Source organism: Cryptomeria japonica, chromosome 4, assembly GCF_030272615.1.
Source record: "Cryptomeria japonica chromosome 4, Sugi_1.0, whole genome shotgun sequence".
NCBI classification, from domain to species: domain Eukaryota; kingdom Viridiplantae; phylum Streptophyta; class Pinopsida; order Cupressales; family Cupressaceae; genus Cryptomeria; species Cryptomeria japonica.
The window spans coordinates 752,165,113-752,186,435 of NC_081408.1; the positions used below are offsets into that span (position 1 = coordinate 752,165,113).

Sequence of the window (21,323 nt, forward strand, 5' to 3'; positions counted from 1 at the left end):
TCTACATAGTAAACATTGTAAGTATTATGCTTACCATCCAAAGATATAGTACCTTTTCCTTTGATTAAACAAGCTTTATCATCTCCAAACCACACTTGACCTCCATTGATTTCTTGAAAAGATGAGAATTTGCTTTTTTCACCAGTCATATGATGTGAGCATCCAAAATCTATTATCCATTCATCCTTCTCTTCAATTTTTTTTGCCAATGCCTGCTCTACTAGTTTGACAATAGGTGTCGGTTGATCTTCTTTTATTGCAAAAAAATCCCATCCACTATCTGGATCTTCATCTGAATCATCTGTAACACCTTCATTTGCATAGTAACATGATTTATCTTTGTTTTTCTTAAATCTAATTCTCTGATAATCAAGGTTAGGCTTATATGATCATTTTGCTTCTTCCCTTAGTCTAGCATGTTGATCAGGACATCTAGAAGCTATATGACCAACTTTATTGCAATTAAAACATTTGAAAGGTGCTTTACTTTCACACTTACACCTTACTCAACCTATAGGCACCTTCCTAGCAAATAGAGCTTCCAATTCTTCAAGTTCTTCATTCTCTCTTCTCATATCTTCAATTTCTTTTGCATAGAGTGCTTTCCAGTCATTTTTGTCAGATGATGATTATGTTGATGATGATGATGCTTTAAATGATAAATCAGTCTTTATAGTATCAAAAGGACCAAGTTCTTCAAGTTCAAAAGCTAAAAGTTTACTAACCAAAGTATCTCTAGAAACTGAAGTATTAGGCATGGTTCTTAATTCATTAATAATAGTCACTTTCATTTTATATGCCGGTGGCAATGCTCTTAAGACTTTAGATACAATTTCATCTTCACTTAAGGATCCTCGACAACATTGTATTCCCAAAACAATTTCATTAACTCTTTCCATAAAAGCAGAAATTCTTTCATCTTCTTCCATTTTTAAGTTTTCATACCTAACCTGGTAACATTCTAATTTTGCAATTTTGATAGTGGAATGTCCTTCATTCAGTGTCTCCAATTTATCCCAAATATCTTTAGTAGTAGATTGGTCTGATAATCCCATTATTTGCTAATCTAATAATGTGCTAAAAAGTGCTTCTCTTTCTTTGAAATCATTCTCCAAATCCTTAGCCAATGTTGGTGGATGAGGTTGATTCGATAAAGGAGAAACATAGCTATTCTTTGTAACATCCCATATATATCTTCTAATGCAGTTCAGATGTGGTTCCATTCTGATCTTCCATATGCCATAGTTAGTTCCATCAAGTTTCGGACTATCCTTCCTAAAAATATTTGCTGCCATAGGATCTCCTCAAGTTGTTAAGCTTCAGCACAAAGAGGACTTACCTTTGATACCAATTGTTAGGAACCAAAAGGAAAATTGAGAGGGGGGTGCTCAATCAGTTGTGAACCCGTTATATAAAATTGTAATCCATATGCAAGATATTACAATATAAACTTAATATCCGTAAACCAAACTTAAGTGTTGGTAAAATAGATAAATAGAATTAGCAATACCGGTTTAACTTAATGTGCAAAACAGAAAGAGAAATAACATACACAACACATGACACAAAGATTTTTGACATGGAAACCCAATGAGGGAAAAACCACGGTGGTAAACATTACCCACAATCGGATGATACTACTGCAGATAGTATGTGTATACAAATGGGGTCTACACATGAAGAATGGTCAACCACCTAGAGCTCACTACTCAATGACAAAATTGGAGTCACACTAACTACACAATTGGATGGTTAAATCCAATGATAATGTACTACACAAAATAGCATCTACAATGCCTGATTCAGTAAAGGTTTAAGTGCTAAACATATTCATAACTTCCCTTCAACCTTCAAATGATGTCTTCTTGATTCGCACAAGGATCTGCTAATATTCGCTCATACCATTTCCATATACATATACATATCCGATCATCAAAATGGTCTTACATTTATACAAAACCTAAGACCAAATATATAGATCGGCTCACTAAAGATATTACAATGAAAAGCAATTACAAATAAGTTACAACATATCGGCTCAATACAATAACCAATCAATAAACAATATCCATAACATGCAATGCTGATATGAACATGAAATGTGTACCAGTCCATAGCCTAGACCTATCTATTGGTAAAAGAAAATATGTCAACCTGATTCGACCAATAAGAAAAACACCAATTCCAAGCTTCCAACCAATGTCTTCGACATAACCAAATGATCTCCAAATAATGACAAGTCATCATCACTACTGATGAACAGTATACGAATAGACCATAATGTCAAAACAATAATGTAGATCTCCAAGAAGACAAGTGTTGACATCAATGACAAAACCAATGCAAAACATGACAAAGTCATCCATAATACCAACAAACCCAAGGAGCTCCAACCCTTGTTGATTTAGGGTACCAACCCAAGGAGCACCAACCCATGCACCAACTCTTGATAGTTTATGGGTACCAACCCAAAGGAGCACCAACCCATCCACCAACTCTTGATAGTTTATGGGCACCAACCCAAAGGAGCACCAACCCATGCACCAAGCTCCAACTAAGTGATCTACATTAAACATTATCAAATACAAAAGTAATAATCCAATTACAAGTGAATCTTGTAACCACTACATACACTTCACCCTATTAGTTTCAACCCTCCTCTGTATTACCAATTGACTACTCTTCCTTCTATCACTCTACCTCTGTTCTATTCTTTGTCGATTCTCTATACTCTTATTCCTTCTTCTCACTTCCTCTCTCTGTTCATTTGCACCTGTTGTTGCTACTTCACCAGTTTTGATTCTATCAGTAGGACAATTATCAGACCTCACACCTGCTACTGGTTTCTCCTGCTTACTGGTTGAACCATGCTTGGTTCTCTACCTAATTCTACTTCTTCTCTGCTTCTTCCTTGGTTGATCTTTTCTTACTCCACCTCTTCTCTACCAGTTCACACTTTGTTTCACACCACTTTCATACTTGGTGACAGTTCAATGGTTGCCTTCACCTTGTTGGTTATACCCTTCTTGTCGGTTAAACTCTTTGAGAACTTAGTCACTTCAATGTATTTTCTTTTCAACACTCTGACTAATCAACACACTATCTTTCCCCTACATCTGGCATGCAACATCAAACCCACCAATCTTTGGTCTACATACTTATACCCAGGTTTCCCACAAAAACACAAATTCAAACATTGGCACGATTAGGGTTTTTCTCCATTAATCATGAGGCATATCATATCTAGTTGAATCTCATCAGATCAGACCTCCAAGGCAACTACTTGCACATCACGGCCATTCACATGCCTTCTAGTGCAAGTTTATTATATTTTATTCTATTAGCCCATGCTCTAATTGTTTGTCGGCCATGTTCTGATTAAATGATCCTTGTAGTTGCCTCTACTCAATCTGGCCTGCACCATTGCATTCTTCCTCAATCCTTGCATCACCAATGTTGATCTTAGTCTATCCTTTTGCTTCGAGCCACAAGTCTCTACAACACATCCAATGAATCATGCATTCGACACAAATGTTGATCTATGACCAACTACCTCACCAACACACTTCACCGACATGTGCATGTTTTCCACTTCAACTCCATGTGGCACCTCTGTCAGTATCAATGTTATCTTAGTCCTCATGTCAGTTTAGACTCTGTCATTGACCAACACACGACTAGTCCTCTAGCCTTACATGTACATCATACTTTTCTAGTTAACCATCTTTCCATGACGTTTTTTGTCTTGTTGGTGAACTACACTTATCAGTCAACAGACATTTCGTTCCTTGGCAGATATGTAGGGTGAGTTATCATGCATCTCACCATTAAATTTAGAGCACTTCACATTTATCTCTTTGTTCACTTCAGTGCATACCAATCTCTTTATTTACTGGTTACCACTCTTGATGACTCCATGCCATCAACCTCCAACTACATCCTAGTAACTCCATGTGTGCAACTGCAAAGCCTCATCTTTATTTGGGAGGTTATTTTCTCATCTGGTCTACCAAGAAGGCAATTGTTGAACACAAAGTACCATTGAGAAGGGGTGAATCAATGGTCCTTAAACTCTTATCTATTTTAAGGCAACTTTAGAGTACTAGTTGTTATCTTAAGTACTAAACAATCAAACTAGTAAACCAAAGGATGAGACCAAAGAAGACAATCACACAAATGCAACCCACAACACCAGATGTATGAGGAAAAACCCAATATGGGAAAAACCTTGGTGAGAAAAGTTGTTGGAGACTACTACTCCAATCTAGCCTCACAAGTAAAACACTAAATTACAAGTATTTAGGGCACCAACACAAGGAGCACCAACCCTTATTGAATTAGGGTACCAACCCAAGGAGCTCCAACTTGGTGATGTATATTGAAATATAATCTAGATATAGTTATGGCTTCTTGTTGCAAATGAATTCTGCAACTCTTTGGTCAAATAGATCTCTTCTAGTTATGAGATCACTCTCTCTAATTCTTGGCCTCTCCTCTCCCTCTCTCTTACTCTCACAACTCACTGTGTCATAGTTGGATGTCGCCTTGCTCAACCACACCTTACCTGTTTGCTCAATTGTTGAACCTACTACAGTTATACTAGTACTAAATCACTACCTACTAAACCCTCTCATCAGTTTTCATGTTGACTCACTTTGCAACTTACTTAGAATAAACTCTAAGGGAGATGATTCTTCTCTGCACTCAACCCTTTTTTCCTTCTCCACAAGAATCAATCCTTTCTATTTTGAGCTCATGTATTTATATTCATGGATTCTCACCAAGAATGCATTCAAATACTGCCATGTTAGGTTTTCCTTTTCCAACTCAATCCAAATCCCCTTTGATTCAATCTTCTTTTTAGGGATATGATCTTTATGAAAATGTTTAATCACCAGTAGAACTTCGTATTTCAATATGCATTTTCTAATTCTAGAGATTTGCACCATGCTTTTTTGTTTTTCTTTGTCACTCACCATTAATGGCTTTGTTGTTTCCTTCACCTAACAAGTACAAACATCAAATATTCTTGCAAGATTAGTGCAATTTATTTTCTAGCCTACCTTCCTTGAGATGCAATCTTCTAGCATCCTTCATGACTTACAAGTTCCTCATTAAAGATGACCTACCTACATATTTATTACATCGATGCACACTCGACCAACCTATGAAATACCTCCACTTAGCATCCATTTGTCATGCTTGTTGTGATCCATCTTTTATTGGCTTCCTATGTCGGTTTGACATACTTTATCGACCAAGGTTGACTACTGGTTTAGTCTGTCTTATTGGTATGACCATCAACCATCCTTTATGTCTTGTTCACTAGTTGTTGTGCCTTCAAAACACACAAACAACACACAAACAACCTTCATCTAGGTTTGTGCCTTATCAATAAGCCTTCTTTATAGATAGATGACACAATTCACATGTATATTGGTACTCTTCCTTCTATTTACTTGCTTTCAAGTTTATTGCCATCATACCAGTCACCTTGGCAAACTGATTGGCATCAATGACAACTTAATGCCAAATGCCAGCAATCTTCCCCTTTGGCATTGATGTCAACTTACTGCAAGACACTTCACAACATTACATTTCTCCCCCTTTGACACAATGACAAAGGGTACTATACTCTCCCCCTTAGATCCATACTAAGCTCCCCCTTAGACTTCTATGAGCTCCCTTGAATAGCATAAATCCTTCTTTTCTCAAGTGCATAAGTTAGATGACACAACTCCCCTTGTGTCTTAGGTACTCAAAGGTGCTTACCAATAATGGTTTAATGAAAATTTTTGCTACTTGTTCTCTAGTAGGAACATAATCCATGCTTACTTCCTATCCTTCAGCCTTCTCTCTGAGAAAATGATACTTGATAGCAATGTGCTTTTTTCTGGAATGTATCACCATATTCTTTGCTATGTTGATTACACTCGAATTATCACACCTAGTGAGTATAGGATCTATGATGTCCACCTGTATTTCTTTGAGGGTCTTCTTCATCCAAAGCACCTGAGAGTAGCTTGTAGTAGCAGCAATGTATTCCTCTTCAGTAGTTGATAGAGAGACGGAGTCCTGCTTCTTGCTATGCCATGAGACCAATCGGTCACCTAGAAAGAATGCACCACCACTTGTGCTCTTTCGATTATCAATGCAACTTGCTCAATCAACATCAGTGTATGCTTCCAAGATGAATTTCCCTTGTTTAGGGTACCATAATCCATAGCTATGTGTTCCTTGTAGGTACCTAAAGAATCTGCTTACAACATTCATATGTGACTGCTTAGGTGCAACTTGAAATCTGGCCACCATGCATACTGCCTATACCATATCTGGTCTAGAGATAGTTAGATACAATAGACTACCTATCATGGATCTATACAAAGTCTGATCCACCACCAGTGACTCATCATTCTTTCTTAATTTACTTTTGGTGATCATGGGAGTACTTATTAGTTTACAATCCTCTAGTTGAAATTTATTCAACATTTCCTTTCCATACTTGATTTGTGAGATAAAGTTTCCCTTATCTTACTACAATATCTACAAACCAAGGAAGTATGTGAATTCACCAAGCATTGACATCTCAAATTTAGACTGCATTTGATCAGCAAATTCTTTGAAGAGGGTGTCCTTATTTCCTCCAAAGATAATGTCATCTACATACACAACCATAATGATCATGTGGTTTCCATCTTTTTTTATGCACAAATTTATGTCAAAGCCAAGGACCAAATGAGTAGTTCAGCTCACAGAAGATATTATAATGAAAAACAATTACAAATAAGATACACCATGTCAGCTCAATACAATATTCAATCAATAAACAATTTCCATGACGTGCAATATTGATTTGGACATGAAACGTGTATCGATGAATAACAAGGACCTATCTGCCAGTAAAGGCAAATGTGTCAACCCGATTAGACCAATATCCAAAACACCAAAACCAAACTTCCAATCAATGTCTTCGACATAGCCAAATGATCTCCAAATGATAACAAGTCTTTTTCATTGCCAATGAACAAAATATCATGTTTGTGAGTGCACAAAAGTCTGCTAGTGAATGCATAACCAAAATATCAATGTAGATCTCCAGAAAATGACAAGTATGACCAGTGTTGACATCAATGACAAAACCAATGCAACACATGACAAAGTCATCAATAATACCAACAATCTCACCCTTTGGCATTGATGGAAAAACCATCTAAGTGCCAAAGGAGAAATGCCAAAAACCAAAAACCAACAATCCCTAGAATAGATCAATACCAGAAATCAAAATACAAATGCAGAGAGTTAAAATCTCTCCCCCAATGAATAATCTCTCCCCAAAGGATAATGACATTTTTCCATAGATATCTCTCCCCCTTTGACATCAAATTCCAAAGCAATCAAGCTTCATGAAATAGAATACTCTACCAACTACTCCCCCTGAGAAGTATCTCTCCCTCATCAAAGCCGAAAAATAGATTTTTTGATAAGTCCTACCAGTTTGATGCCAAAACTCTATCATCTAAGTCTCTGCCAAAAGGGAAATTACCCCAATATGCTCTCTAAGATATTCAAATGTTTCCTTAGGCAAAGGCTTTGTAAAGATATCTGCAATTTGCTCTTTAGTATTCACATAAACCAATTTTACTTCAGTTGCTTCCACATTCTCTTTTAGAAAATTATACTTAATAGAAACATGCTTTGTCTTAGAGTGAAATACCAGATTCTTTGATATATCAATTGCTGTTGAATTATCACAATAGATGATTACCAGTTCTTGAGTACAATTAGTTGGTGCTACCACATATTCTGATTCTGCAGTGGATAAAGAAGTACATGTCTATTTTTTTCTTATCCAAGAAATCAGTTTGCTACCAAGAAAGAAAGCTCCTCTGGTGGTTATTTTTCTATCATCTACATCACCTGCCCAATTCGCATTAGTTTATCCACATAAATCAAAGTTTTCATCTTTAAGATACCATAAACCAAGATTTGTTGTTCCTTGTAAGTACCAAGAAATCCTTTTAACTACTGTTTCATGATTTTCTTTAGGATTTCCTTGAAATCTAGATACAATACATACTGCATTCATTATATCAAGTCTTGTTTGATTCAAATATAGTAATCCTCCAATCATAGATTTGTACCTTGTCACATTAATAGGAGTAGATTCATCCTTCAAAGTCATTTTATCAGTTGTAGTCATAGGAGTGCTTACCGGTTTGGAATTTTCCATACCAAATTTCTTTAAAAGTTCCTTTAAGTATTTTGTTTGACTAATGGTTATCCCTTTATCTGTCTGTGAAATCTACAAACCTAAAATGAATTTTATCTCTCCAATCATAGACATTTCAAATTCTTTCTGCATCTTGTTAGCAAAATCCTTGCATAGACCATCTTCACCTCCAAAAATAATATCATCAACAAATAGTTCAATAACCAAAATGTCATCATTGGTAGCCTTGTAATACAAGTTACTATTAGCATTACCTTTTGTGTAGCCAAGCTTCAAAAGATATTTATCCAATCTAGTATACCAAGCTCTGGGTGCTCGCTTCAAGCCATACAAAGCTTTCCTTAACCTGCAAACCATATCTTTATCTGCTAAAGAAAATCCATTAGGTTTTTCAATGTAAAATTCTTCCTCAAGATCTCCATTCAAAAAAGCACATTTAACATCCATTTGATAAACCTTGTAATTCTTGTGAGCTGCAAAAGCTAGAAATAGTCTAACTGCCTCAATTCTAGCTACTAGTGCAAAGGTTTCATTATAATCAATTCCTTCTTTTTGAGAATATCCTTTACACACTAACCTTGCTTTGTTTTTGATTACTTCACCATCTTCATTAATTTTATTCCTCTATACCCATTTAGTTCCAATTACATTTTTGTCTTTAGGGCAAGGAACTAAAGTCCATGTGTTATTCTTTTCAATTTGTTCGAATTCATCTTCCATTGCTTTAATCCAATGCACATCCTAACATGCTTCAATAATAGATATTGGTTCAATTTGAGAAATTAAACATACCTCTTCATTTGCCAGTCTCCCTCTATTCATAACACCATGATTCTTATTTCCAATTAGTTGATTCTCTGAATGATTCAATCTTACATACCTGGGTTTGTTCTGATTTGTACTTGCATGCTACTAATCTTCTGTCACTGTTGAATTTTTTGATGATGTCGGTGTGAGAGTCTTCATTCTATATCGGTGGGATTTGTGTCAGTTCATTTATGATCATTTCAATTGTTAGTTATGTAGATCTAGAATCTCCTCTAAAGTGCTCATCAATTTTCACATTAGTGCCTTCAGTGATTTTCTACAATCTCTTATTATAACATCTATATGCCTTTCTTTTAGATGAGTAACCAGTAAATATACCTTCATCACTTTGAGGATTAAATTTCCCAACATATTCATCTCTTCTAATGTAACATTTTCTTCCAAAAATTCTAAAATATTTAAGAGTAGGAATATGACCACACCATAACTCAAAAGGGGTCTTATCAGTTTCACTTTTGATGTGAACTCTGTTGAAAGTGTAAACCATTGTGTTCACTGCTTCTCTCCAATACATGTGAGGTAGATTTTCTTTCATCAACATAGTTCTTGTTGCATCTAGAATTGTTTTGTTCTTCCTCTCCACAACTCCATTTTGTTGAGCTGTCTGGGGTGCTGATAGCTGTCTTTTAATTCCATTCACTTCACAAAATGCATTAAATTCTCTAGATGTAAATTCACCTCCTTGATCTGATCTTAAGCATTTTATTCTCTTACTGGTTTCATTCTCTACCAATGCTTTGAATATCTTGAATTTCCCAAAAGCTTCTGATTTCTCCCTGAGAAAAGTAACCCAAAACATTCTAGAATAATCATCAATGATTAGCATAAAATATCTATCTCCTTGTAAACTTCTTGTTCTTGTTGGACTGCATAAATCAGTATGGATTAAATCAAGTGTACCATTAGATTTCTTAGTAATGATTTTAAAAGATGTTCTAACTTGCTTTCTCATTTGACATTCCTTACATACCAGATTATGAGGTTTCATAATCCTAGGTAAATCTCTTACTGCCTTAGTTGAACTGATTTCACAATGCAATCTAATGCTCTGGAAAAAGGATTAGAAAATCTATTTGATGGCAACACACAAGAACATAAGAAGCAAATGTTAGTGTTAGCAACCAAAGATTATTCTAAATAGGAATACCTAGAGAGATACTAAATAAGAAATGGAAAGCATGCAAAGACAAAAGAGGTAAACTAAACTCCTCCAAATGCTAACCAAAGCATTCATAGTGGCTCCTCCCTTGTTTCTATCCTCTCCAAGTTCCACAAGAGTGTAGCTCTCAGCTGTGCACTGCTATGGAAGTCTTATGGAGATTCAAGATGGTTGGATATGATAAACAAATGCTATGCAAGTTTAGATAGTGATGCTATGAAAAAAATCTATGCTAATACCAGTATAGTAACAATACTCTAATGCTTCCTTCCTTGTTTGAGGATAAGGGTTCTATTTATAGAAGAAATGGGGAAATGAAGGGTTAAGATTGAGCAATCTTAACAAGGGTTAGGATTGAAAGATATTCAATCCATGTGAGACTTTCAACCCAATCCCATGTTGACAAGTGTCACCATGAGGAGGCTTGAGAGGAGAGATAAGGAGCATTAAATGCTTGAGGGGACATGATGGTTACCCTAGGGGGTTGGGTTAGGGTTAGGTTAATGGATATTCCTTTTATCCAAGGGATAAATGAATGTGCAAGGGTTAAATAGTTACCTTAGTCAAAGAAATAAATGCTTTGAAGAGACCCATGAGTCAAAAGGATTGTTAAGTTAGAGGAAAGTCTCTAACCAAAGGTAAAAGGTGAGTTGACTATAAATGGTTATGTAAGAGCCTTTAATGGTTTGGAAGACTTTAGAGGTTAACCATTTGAAGACATAAAGCCTTTAATGGTTATTGAAGACTTTGGAGGTTTTTGAGAAGTGACTTCCTTTTATTTAGGAATGTGACAATGATTAGGATAGGATTAGGCTAATTAGAAGGAGTTAGAACAATCTAGAAGGGATTTAGGCATGGAAGTAGATTTTGTAGGAGAATGAAAGTGGGAGGAATTTTGGGATTTTCAATTAAAATAAAATCATTTATTTCAATTAAATGGTGTAATTTGTATTTGGATAGATATTTAAATAAATATTAATTAATTAAAATGTGAATGTGAATTTTGGATTTTATTTAAATAAATCTTAATTTATTTACATGAGAAAAAGGAAGAACAAGCTTTAAATGCTTGAAGACTTTGAGGGAAACCATTAAAGGCTTAATAAGACTCTAGAAAGAAGTCATTAAGTTTAAAGACTTTAAGGGAAACCATTAAAGGCTTAAAAAGACTCTAGAAGGAAGCCATTAAGTTTGAAGACTTTAAGGGAAACCATTAAAGGCCTAAGAAGACTCTAGAAGGAAGCCATTAAGTTTGAAGACTTTAAGGGAAGCCATTAAAGGTTTCAAGTGGGTGAGGATAAATAGGATTTTAAATAAATATTAATTGATGGTTAAATGATAATTTATTTAAATGTGAGAGAAGATTTAATTAAACAAATATGATTTATTTATTTAATTAATGGTCTAAATGTGGTTTAAGTTAATTAAATCAAATAAATTGAACAATTTATTTAATTAATAAGAGAAGAGGTTAAGGTAAATTAATTAAATATTAATTTAATTAATTATTGATTGATGGTTAAATAATCAAATAAATACTAAATATTCATTTAATTAAGTGGACAGATTTATGTGACTACACAATCAAAATTTACATGACAAAGTCTCTTGTGCCATAACCAAATTTCATCAATATGAGCAATCAAACATGTCTTATCTCCAGAATTCAAGTGAAAGATATTACCTTTAGTCTAATTATCGGTTGCAATCTCCAATCCAGTTCTATTAGTGATTTTGCATTTCCCATTCTTGAACTGTAATTGAAATCCTTTTTCAACTAGCTTACCAACACTCAAAAGATTATGCTTCAAACCTTCTACATAGTAAACATTGTCAGTATTATGCTTACCATCCAAACATATAGTACCTTTTCCTTTGATTAAACATGCTTTATCATCTCCAAATCTTACTTGACCTTTGTTAATCTCCTGAAAAAATAAGAATTTTCTTTTGTCTCCAGTCATATGATGTGAGCATCCTGAATCAATTATCCATTCATCCTTCTCTTCAATTTTTGATGCCAATGCCTGCTCTACCGCTATGATAGTAGGTGCTGTTGAATCTTCCTTAATAGTAGAAAAAGCCCATCCACCATCTAGATCTTCATCTAAGTCATCTATAACACCTGCATCTACATAATAACATGATTTATCTCTATTCTTCTTAAATATGAATCTTTGATAATCAGGGTTAGGATTCTATGTTCTTTTTGCTTCATCCCTTAATCTAGCATGCCAATCTGGACATCTAGAAGCAATATGACCAACTTTATTATAGTTAAAACATTTAAAGGTTGTTTTACCTTCATACTTACTCCCTGCTGGAACTCTAGGAATTTTCATAGCAAATAAAGCTTCCAATTACTCAAGTTCTTCATTCTCCTTTGTCATTTCTTCAAGTTCTCTTGCATAGAGTGCTTTCCAATCAGTTTTTTCAAATGATGGTGATGTTGATGATGATAATTCTTTGAAAGCCAAATTATTTTTAGCAATAGCAACAGGACCAAATTCTTCAAGTTCAAAAGCTAAAAGTTTACCAACCAATGTATCTCTAGAAACTGAAGTGTTAGGCATAGTTCTCAATTCATTAATAGCAGTCACTTTCATTTTATATTCCAGTGATAATGCTCTAAAGACTTTAGATAAAATTTCATTTTCACTTAAGGTTCCACCACAACATTGTATTCCCACAACAATTTCATTAACTCTTTCCATAAAAGAAGAAAATCTTTCTTCTTCTTCTTCTTCCATTTTTAGATTTTAATACCTAACCCGGTAACATTCCAATTTTGCAATTTTTACAGTGGTATCTCCTTCATTTAGTGTCTCCAATTTGTCCCAAATAGCCTTAGCAGTAGATCGATTTGATAATCGTATGATTTGCTAATCTGACAATGCGCTCAAAAGTGCTTCTCTTGCCTTGCAGTCATTATCTTGATCCTTTGCCAATGTAGGTGGATTAGGTTGACCCAGTGTAGGAGAAACATACCCATTCTGTGTAACATCCCATATGTCTCTTCCAATGCAGTTCAAATGTGTATCCATCCTGATCTTCCATATGCCATAGTTAGTTCCATCAAGCTTTGGACTGTCCTTCCTAAAAACATTAGATACCATAGGATCTCCTCAAGCTGTTAGGCTTCTGCAAAAGAGGACTTGCTCTGATACCAATTTTTAGGTCCCAGAAGGACAACTGAGAGGGGGGTGAATCAGTTGTCAACCAGTTGTATAAAATTTGCAATCCAATTTACTAGATATAATAATTAAGCCTTAATGTCAGTAAACCAAACTCAAGTGTCAGTATAACAATTAAACAAATGTAGCAATACCGGTAAAACTTAATGTGAAAGATAGAAAGAGAAACAACATCCACAACACATAACACAAAGATTTTGACATGGAAACCTAGTGAGGGAAAAACCACAGTGGGAAACCTTACCCATAATCAAATGATACTACTACAGATAGTATGTGTATACAAAATAGGGTCTACACATGCAGAAAGTCCAACCGCCTAGAGATCATTACTCAAATGACAAAATGGGAAGTCTCACTAACTTACAAATGGATGGTTAAATCCAAGATAATGTACTACACAAAATAAAATCAACAATACTTGATTCAATATCAGTTTAAGCTTAGAACTTCTTCATAACCTTTCCTTCAACCTTCGAATGATGTCTTCTTGATTCACATAGGGATCTGCTCTTCAATATTTGCTTATACTAATTCCATATCCATGTATATTCATGATCATCAAATGATCTTACATTTATACAAAGCCAAGGACCAAATGAGTTGGTCAGCTCATAGAAGATATTACAATGAAAAACAATTACAAATAAGATACAACATGTTGGCTCAATACAATATTCAATCAATAAACAATTTTCATGACATGCAATGCTAATGTGGACATGAAACGTGTACCGGTGAATAACCAAGACCTATCTGCCGGTAAAGGAAAATGTGTCAACCCGATTAGACCAATATCCAAAACACCAAAACTAAACTTCCAATCAATGTCTTCAAGATAGCCAAATGATCTCCAAATTATAACAAGTCTTCATCACTGCCAGTGAACAAAATATCCTATCGGTGAGTGCACAATAGTCTGTCGGTGAATGCATAAACAAAATATCAATGTAGATCTCTAGAAATGACAAGTATGACAAGTGTTGACATCAATAACAAAACCAATGCAACACATGACAAAGTCATCCATAATACCAACAGATTCAATTGCACATACTAGTTGGGAGCTTTCTTGGATGCTTCTTCTAGTTCATTGTTTGACTGAGCTTCCTCACCTTCATCACCAGAATCAACACACAAGTTAACTTGTGGTTGACTTCCTTTGTACATGTCCTCATCAACTTTTACATCCACACTCTCAATGACTCTTCTTAATTTTTTATTGTATCATTTGTAGGCCTTACTATTAGATGAGTAACCAAGTAAGATTCCTTCATCACTCCTAGAGTCAAAACTACCTAGACCATCCATATCTCTTTGGATAAAATACTTACTTCCAAATACTTTGAAGTATTTAACAGATGGCTTCCGGTCATACCACAACTCATAAGGTGTTATTTTGTTGTTTGTTCTTAATTGAACCCGGTTCAAAGTATATACAGAAGTATGAACAACTTCCTTCCAATATGTGTCTGGTAGACTCTCCTCATTTAATATGGTTATGGCCATCTCCTTAACTGTCTTGTTCTTTCTTTCTACCACACCATTTTGTTGTGGTGTCCTAGGGGCTATGTATTGCCTTCTAATTCCATGTTTTTCACAATAATCTTCAAATTCATTTGATGTGAACTCTCCACCCCAGTCTGATCTTATACATTTTAGCTTGCACCCACTTTCTTTCTCCATCATCTTCCTAAATATCTTGAATTTGTCAAATGCTTGTGACTTATCTTTTAGGAAGGTGACCCATGTTATTCTTGAGTAATCATCAATAAAAAGCATAAAATATCTTTCATCGACAAGTCCTCTTGTCGTAGTTGGACCACATAGATCTATATGCACAATTTCAAGTGGTCTTGAGGTGTTGTACTCTTTTTTCCTGAAGCTCACCTTAGTTTGATTTCATTTCACACATTCATCATAAAATGTGCTTTTTGGTTTGATGATGGGTGGAATATTCCTCACACACCCCTTTCTTCTTACTGCAACTAGGTTAACAAAGTTTATGTGGCCTAGTCTTTGGTGCCAAAGCCAAATTTCATCAACCTGTCCTAACATGCATTGGGACTCATAGTATTCCTTCAGATTATAAACATTACCATTTGTTCTCTTTCCTTCTGCCACAACCTAACCAGTATTGTCTTTCTTTATTTGGCAATCAGTTGAGTCAAAGGTGAATTTATAACCTTTGTCACACATTTGTCTCAGGCTCAACAAATTGTGCTTTAGGCCTTCCACATAATATACATCACGTGCCTTCAATTTGCCATAAATACTTAGAGTACCTTTTCCCTTTATTTTGATGGATGATTTGTCTCCAAATATTATTGAACCACCATTCTAGTCTTCAAGTTTGATAAATTTCTGTTTGTCACTAGTCATGTGGTTGGAGCAACCACTATCTACAATCCATAGATTTTTCCTTTTAGCATGTAAGGTTGTCTGCACTATCAGATTTGATTCTGCCTTTTCTTTTTCTTTCTCAACCCATACCAGTTTGGTTTTCTTCTTCTTGTCAGCTGCTATTTTGTGCTCAGGTTCAACTACCGATTCTTGATCAATATTTTTCTTCCTCTTCTTGATCTTCCTATTTTTACACAACCTTGCTATGTGTCCAAACTCTTGATAGTTATAGCATTTCACATTTTCATTTAAGGGTAAATCCTTTAAATTATTGTAGGGAATCAGTTTATTCTTCATACATTCAAAACTCCTATGACTATATCTATTGCATTGATAATAGACAACATTTATATCCCAGAGCACATTAAAAGGATTACTACTTTCATAACTCATACAGGGCTTATTGGTTAATCTATAGTCATCTATTTTGTGCCTAAATTTGTTACATCAATAATAATAACCATGAAAGTTTGAAACATATCGGTTAGGTTGCTTGGGTCCTACAAAGGATTGCCTCATTGGGGGTCTTCTCTTCATTTTGTTGACTTTGGTGAATCCTTCATGGCCATCTCTTGCATTTCTCCTTGAATCTGCATGTTGGTATGATGAGTGTGGCCTCTTGTTCATTGCTTGTGTATACTAGTTTGTGTGGCAATTTCCAACAACATTTGCATATGTCTTTCTACTGGTATCCTTGCCTATAGTGAATGTCTTCTTTTCTTCACCTTCATTTGAAGAGGTGAACTTTATTTCTTTGTGGATGTGTCTTTGTTGTTTGAACTTTGACCTTCTTCAAAGCCTAAGCCACTAGTTGTTGGCATATGGACACTCCAATGAGACATTGTATGTGATTGAAGGCTTTGTCATTGATGGCAACCTTGCAATCCTATGGCACTAGCAAGACATCACACCGACAAAGCATTACACAGGCAAGACAGTGCACCAGCATCAACAAGATCACTCTACACCGACATTGGCATAGAAGAAAAGATGTATACCGGCATAGAGGCCGATAGGATTTTTGAAATGTAATATTTTTTTTATTATTGTAAGCCAACTTGGAAAATTGTAAAATGACTCTTGTATATAAAGGAGATCATTGTAGACATTTAGTGAGGTAATGGAGCGAGCATAAAGAAAATTATTAGGGAGACCTAATGTGCAAATTATAGGTCAAGGGTATATGTAAAGAATAGAGTTAGAACCAGTACTGAATCTGGCATTGGAGATGCTATTGTAAAGCAGTACAAGTCATTGGATTAGTATAATCCTCATTGTCAGTCAATGTGACTTCTCATTGAGCAGTGAGCTCTAGGTAGTTGGCCTTCCTGCATGTGCAAGCCACTATTGTAAGTAATATTCTCTTATTGGCAAGTAATATTCTCCTAGTTGATTGATCTTCTGATTCTTTTAGCTTATTCTCTAATTCGATAATCTTTTCTGGAAGCTAAGATTGAATCAGTTCAGTTGATCTTGTACCTTCAAGCTCATCATCATCATCATATGGGACTAATGATATACTAGGGATACCAATATTTGTATCAAGTTGAACTACTTCTCCACCTTGGACCATCAGTGATGACCAAGATGTTGATGGATTGGATGACCCTATAAGTGTAGGAAAGGAAACCTTTATTTGTCCTTGCTCAAAGAGTTGCACTCTTGTTTGCAGCTCCACACACCTTTTTTGAGATGCATTGTAATCATTAAAAATCTTATAAAACTTTCTCATCATCTCTGCCTTTTCCAAGGCTTCTCTTTTTGCACTCTCATGTGCCAATTTAACAACATCAAGATTTAACTTTGTAGCCTCTACACTTGATGTGTTAGATGTTCCTTTTATACTAAGGCTTCCCCTCAAATTGGGGTTTAAGTCACCAATGTTAGGCATTCTATCTCCTTCCTCTAGTGCCCATATTTCGAAGATTGCATAATCATCCACAAAATTTGATTCTTGTAATGCCAACCTTACTTCTTCTTCTGAATTGAAATGTTGACCCTTTGACTTCCTGATGTCATCAAAAGCCATTGCATCTACTATGTCCCATTCTGGTAAGATCAGGACTCCACCCTAACTTATAATCTTCTTGCCTTCATCATCAATGATTTCCTTAAATTCTTCCATCATCTCATTCTTTACTTCTTCTTGGTTCTCTTGATTTGATCTATCTGGCCTTTGGGCCTTCTTCTTAGTAATTCTTCCTTTGTATTCCTCAATCTTCATCTTCCATACTAGTTGCAGAAAGGTTGGGCTTCTCACAAAAGTATCATCTTCAAGGAACTTATCACACACCACCTTTCTTGAATATTTAAAAGATTTACCTTGGATATCCAAAGGAGTGAGATCCGACTCCAGATTAGGAAGCAAAGGAGGAACACCAAGTTGCATTTCTACACTTGTTGCTATTAACATAGCTTCCTCCATATGTTCTTCATCCTGCCTTACAGGTGAAAAGGATACAGGTGATGGTGAAGGACATATGTCTGAGTCTTCAAGATAAATGATCCTGATTCCTTGAAAAGGCTTGGTTTGTATTTTAGGGGAAGGCTCTTCACTCATCATCTTCTTACCCTTTCTCCTTATTAACCTTCCATTGTCATTGTTACTCTCCTCTTCATCACTTGTTTCTTCTCTTGCTATTTTCTAAGAAGATACATGGATAGGCCTCCTTCCTACCATACCACTTGCTCTCTGAGACAAAGGAGGTTGTCAAATGGACTATTGTCGACCATGAACTTCTTTGAGTTTGGCTATCTTCTCCTTTAAAATCAATTTTAATAGATCGAAATTGTTCATAAAAAAGTCGACTTTGGCATAAAATGGGGAAAAATCTTTCAATGGGTCATATTTTGGATCCATCTTTTGGATTGCAACCCATTATTTTCTGAAGATTTTCCACTTTTCTTTCCTCCATTCTTGTATCATGGAATCAAATTCATTTTTTCTTATATCCTCGGGAAAGTTATGCTCACTGGGCAACAAACTTTCTTTTATTCTTGGTTTTAAAATATTGTAGAACCCCTCAAGATCACTGTGTCTAGCTGTAATTATCCCCAAATGATATGGAACAAATAATTTTTCAAAATGTTCATATCCTCCCTTTAGAATTACAAAATAAGAGATGATAGTGTAATCTAGGAAAATCGTTCCTTTACCCCTTCCTTTTAAATCCTTGTCTTGAATGCATCGTATTTGCCACATCATGGTGCAAGAGCACCTAGGTCCTAGTTTCTTGTTTTTACAAATTTTGGCTTGTACTGACCCTAGCCAAGTTATTAGTAAATGAGAACTCTAGGAGGGTCCAAGAGTGAGTATTTTGTCAATGTAGGCCTAGGTGGAGTTCATTTTACCTAGGTTTGCATTTTTGTGTAAATAGTGTGTTTTAGAAGGTTTTTGGTGTTTTGGTTGGTCAAAAGTGTCAAATGTTGTCAAAAGACTTAGACAGGGTCAAATAGGTCTTAGGAATGTTTGAAATGTCACATGTGATGACTGGACATAGGTCTCTTAGGTTGGAGAGATCAAAATTGGAAAAAGCACAAAGTTGCAAAAAGTTGTCATGACAACTTTTGTCCTGAATTTGGTTAGCATTAAAGCTAGGGTTTTCCCAATGCCATGGAAGGACTCCACACATGAAAAGGATATATAAACCCTCTCTTTCATGTTTATCAATGCTGGTGTACTTGGATTTTTGAAGAAATAATCAAAATACAAGATTTAGGACTGCACTTTTCATTGTTTTTGTCAATGTTTGCATTCTTTGAAGGTTTAATGGATTGAATCCATGAATCCAATGATGGATTGAGGTTTAGTAGTGTGTTTTAGGGTATTATTTTCATTTTAAAGCTTTGTATTTAGCATTTACTTCTATTTAGGTGATTTGATTCACAAGTAGCCAGTTTTGGCTTGTAATTAGCAGTTTTTGCTAAAATGGGTGCCCCATAAAATCCCACCGTGTGTTCATCACGGCCTTTTGGGATATGGTAGGAAACTAATTGTATAGTGTACATATTAAAGGATAAATTCTGAAAGTGACACTTGATATTTTTAGCATCTTGCCCTAGGTGAGCCTAGGAGCAACTTGGCTAGAGTTGGCAAGATGAAAAGTTAGCACAAATTGTAGAGGTGAATGTAAATGAGAGTCCCAAGATTTTGGGAAGTTGTAATAGGATATTATAGGTTTTCTTGTGTAGGAGGAAGCCTTAAGAGTTCCATTTGAATGTCCAAAGACAATATTTACTTGTTGTTGCCAATCAAGTGCCTAGAAGCCCTTGAAATTCTCATTTTGGGGTTTGTGTATGCAAAGAAGGGTTGGAAGCTTAAAACCACTAAAATCCTCTGGGGTTAGTGAATATTTAAAGAAAATCAATTTTAGTTTGGGGATCCTTTGGATCATTTTAGCCCAAGACCTCAAAACCGGTTCTAGGAGGCCTAATTGGGGCTCTTTCCCTTGTAGCCTTATCTAGACCAATTTTTGAAATCGGTAAGAAACCTTTGGATTCCAAACCACAAATGGACCTTGAAACCATCTAAAAACATGAGAGAATAACTCTCTACACATTTGCAACATCTCAAGACCATTGGAGGGCAGTTTGATGAATTTGAGCCAAGAAGCCATCATTGAGCATATGGGAAACATAGCAAATTGGTAGGGTTCCTAGCAAGGACACTTGAAGAAAACAACTTGGAGTGAGTAAGAGAAAGCCCTAGAAGAGATTGAGAATTACTTGTAGGTCTAGAAAGCAACTAGGCCTGGTGAGTTGGTGAAATTGAGCAACATCAACTTAGTGAAGTGTTGAGCAGGCTAGGTGAACTCTACCAAATTGGTATCAGAGCCTACAAGATTTGGGCTAGTAAAGTTGACGTCCTTTTTGTCAAGAGAGTCAGTTGGAGACAACATGGTGACAAATGCTAAATTAGCAAGGAAAGTGGATGATCAGGAGGAAGAGAATAGACTCCTGAAAGAGAAATTGATTGATTTGGAGAGTAAGCTTGGTGCAATTGAAACCAAGGCTGATGAAGTGTTGGTAAAGGTGGAAGGAGAAAAAGGGAAGGGTAAAGAAGTGGCAGAGATAAACAAGATACTTGAACCTGACCCTATCCTAGAGAAAGAACCTTTCTTGAAGGCATTGAAGGCCTTGAGTGGCAAATCACTGGAAGGATTTCCATTGTTCACTAACAAGATGGAGGTAGAAGTGGTCCTAGAATGGATAGAAGGCATGGAGAACCACTTTGAATGTGAAGATATAACTGAGGCACAAAAGGTCAAGGTGGCCAAATCTAGGATGAGAGGAGATTCTCTCACATGGTGGAAGTTTGTGCAAGATGAGAGGAAGAAAATAAGCAAGGAACCTATATCCTCTTGGAAGGGAACATTGATTAAAATCAAAGAAGCCTATCTCCCTGAGGACTATGAAGTACAAATCCATAGGAAGAGACAAAAACTAAGACAAAAAGACCTTGATGTTAGAAGCTATACAGAGGAGTTCCAAAAAATTATCCTTATATCCC

At 35.6% G+C, this 21,323-nt stretch overlaps 1 pseudogene; it reads right to left on the minus strand.

The window, feature by feature from the left end:
* The window catches only part of LOC131875363 (uncharacterized), a 143,145-nt pseudogene extending 125,302 nt beyond the window's left edge, over positions 1-17,843 (minus strand).
* Between the last annotated feature and the right edge of the window lie 3,480 nt (positions 17,844-21,323).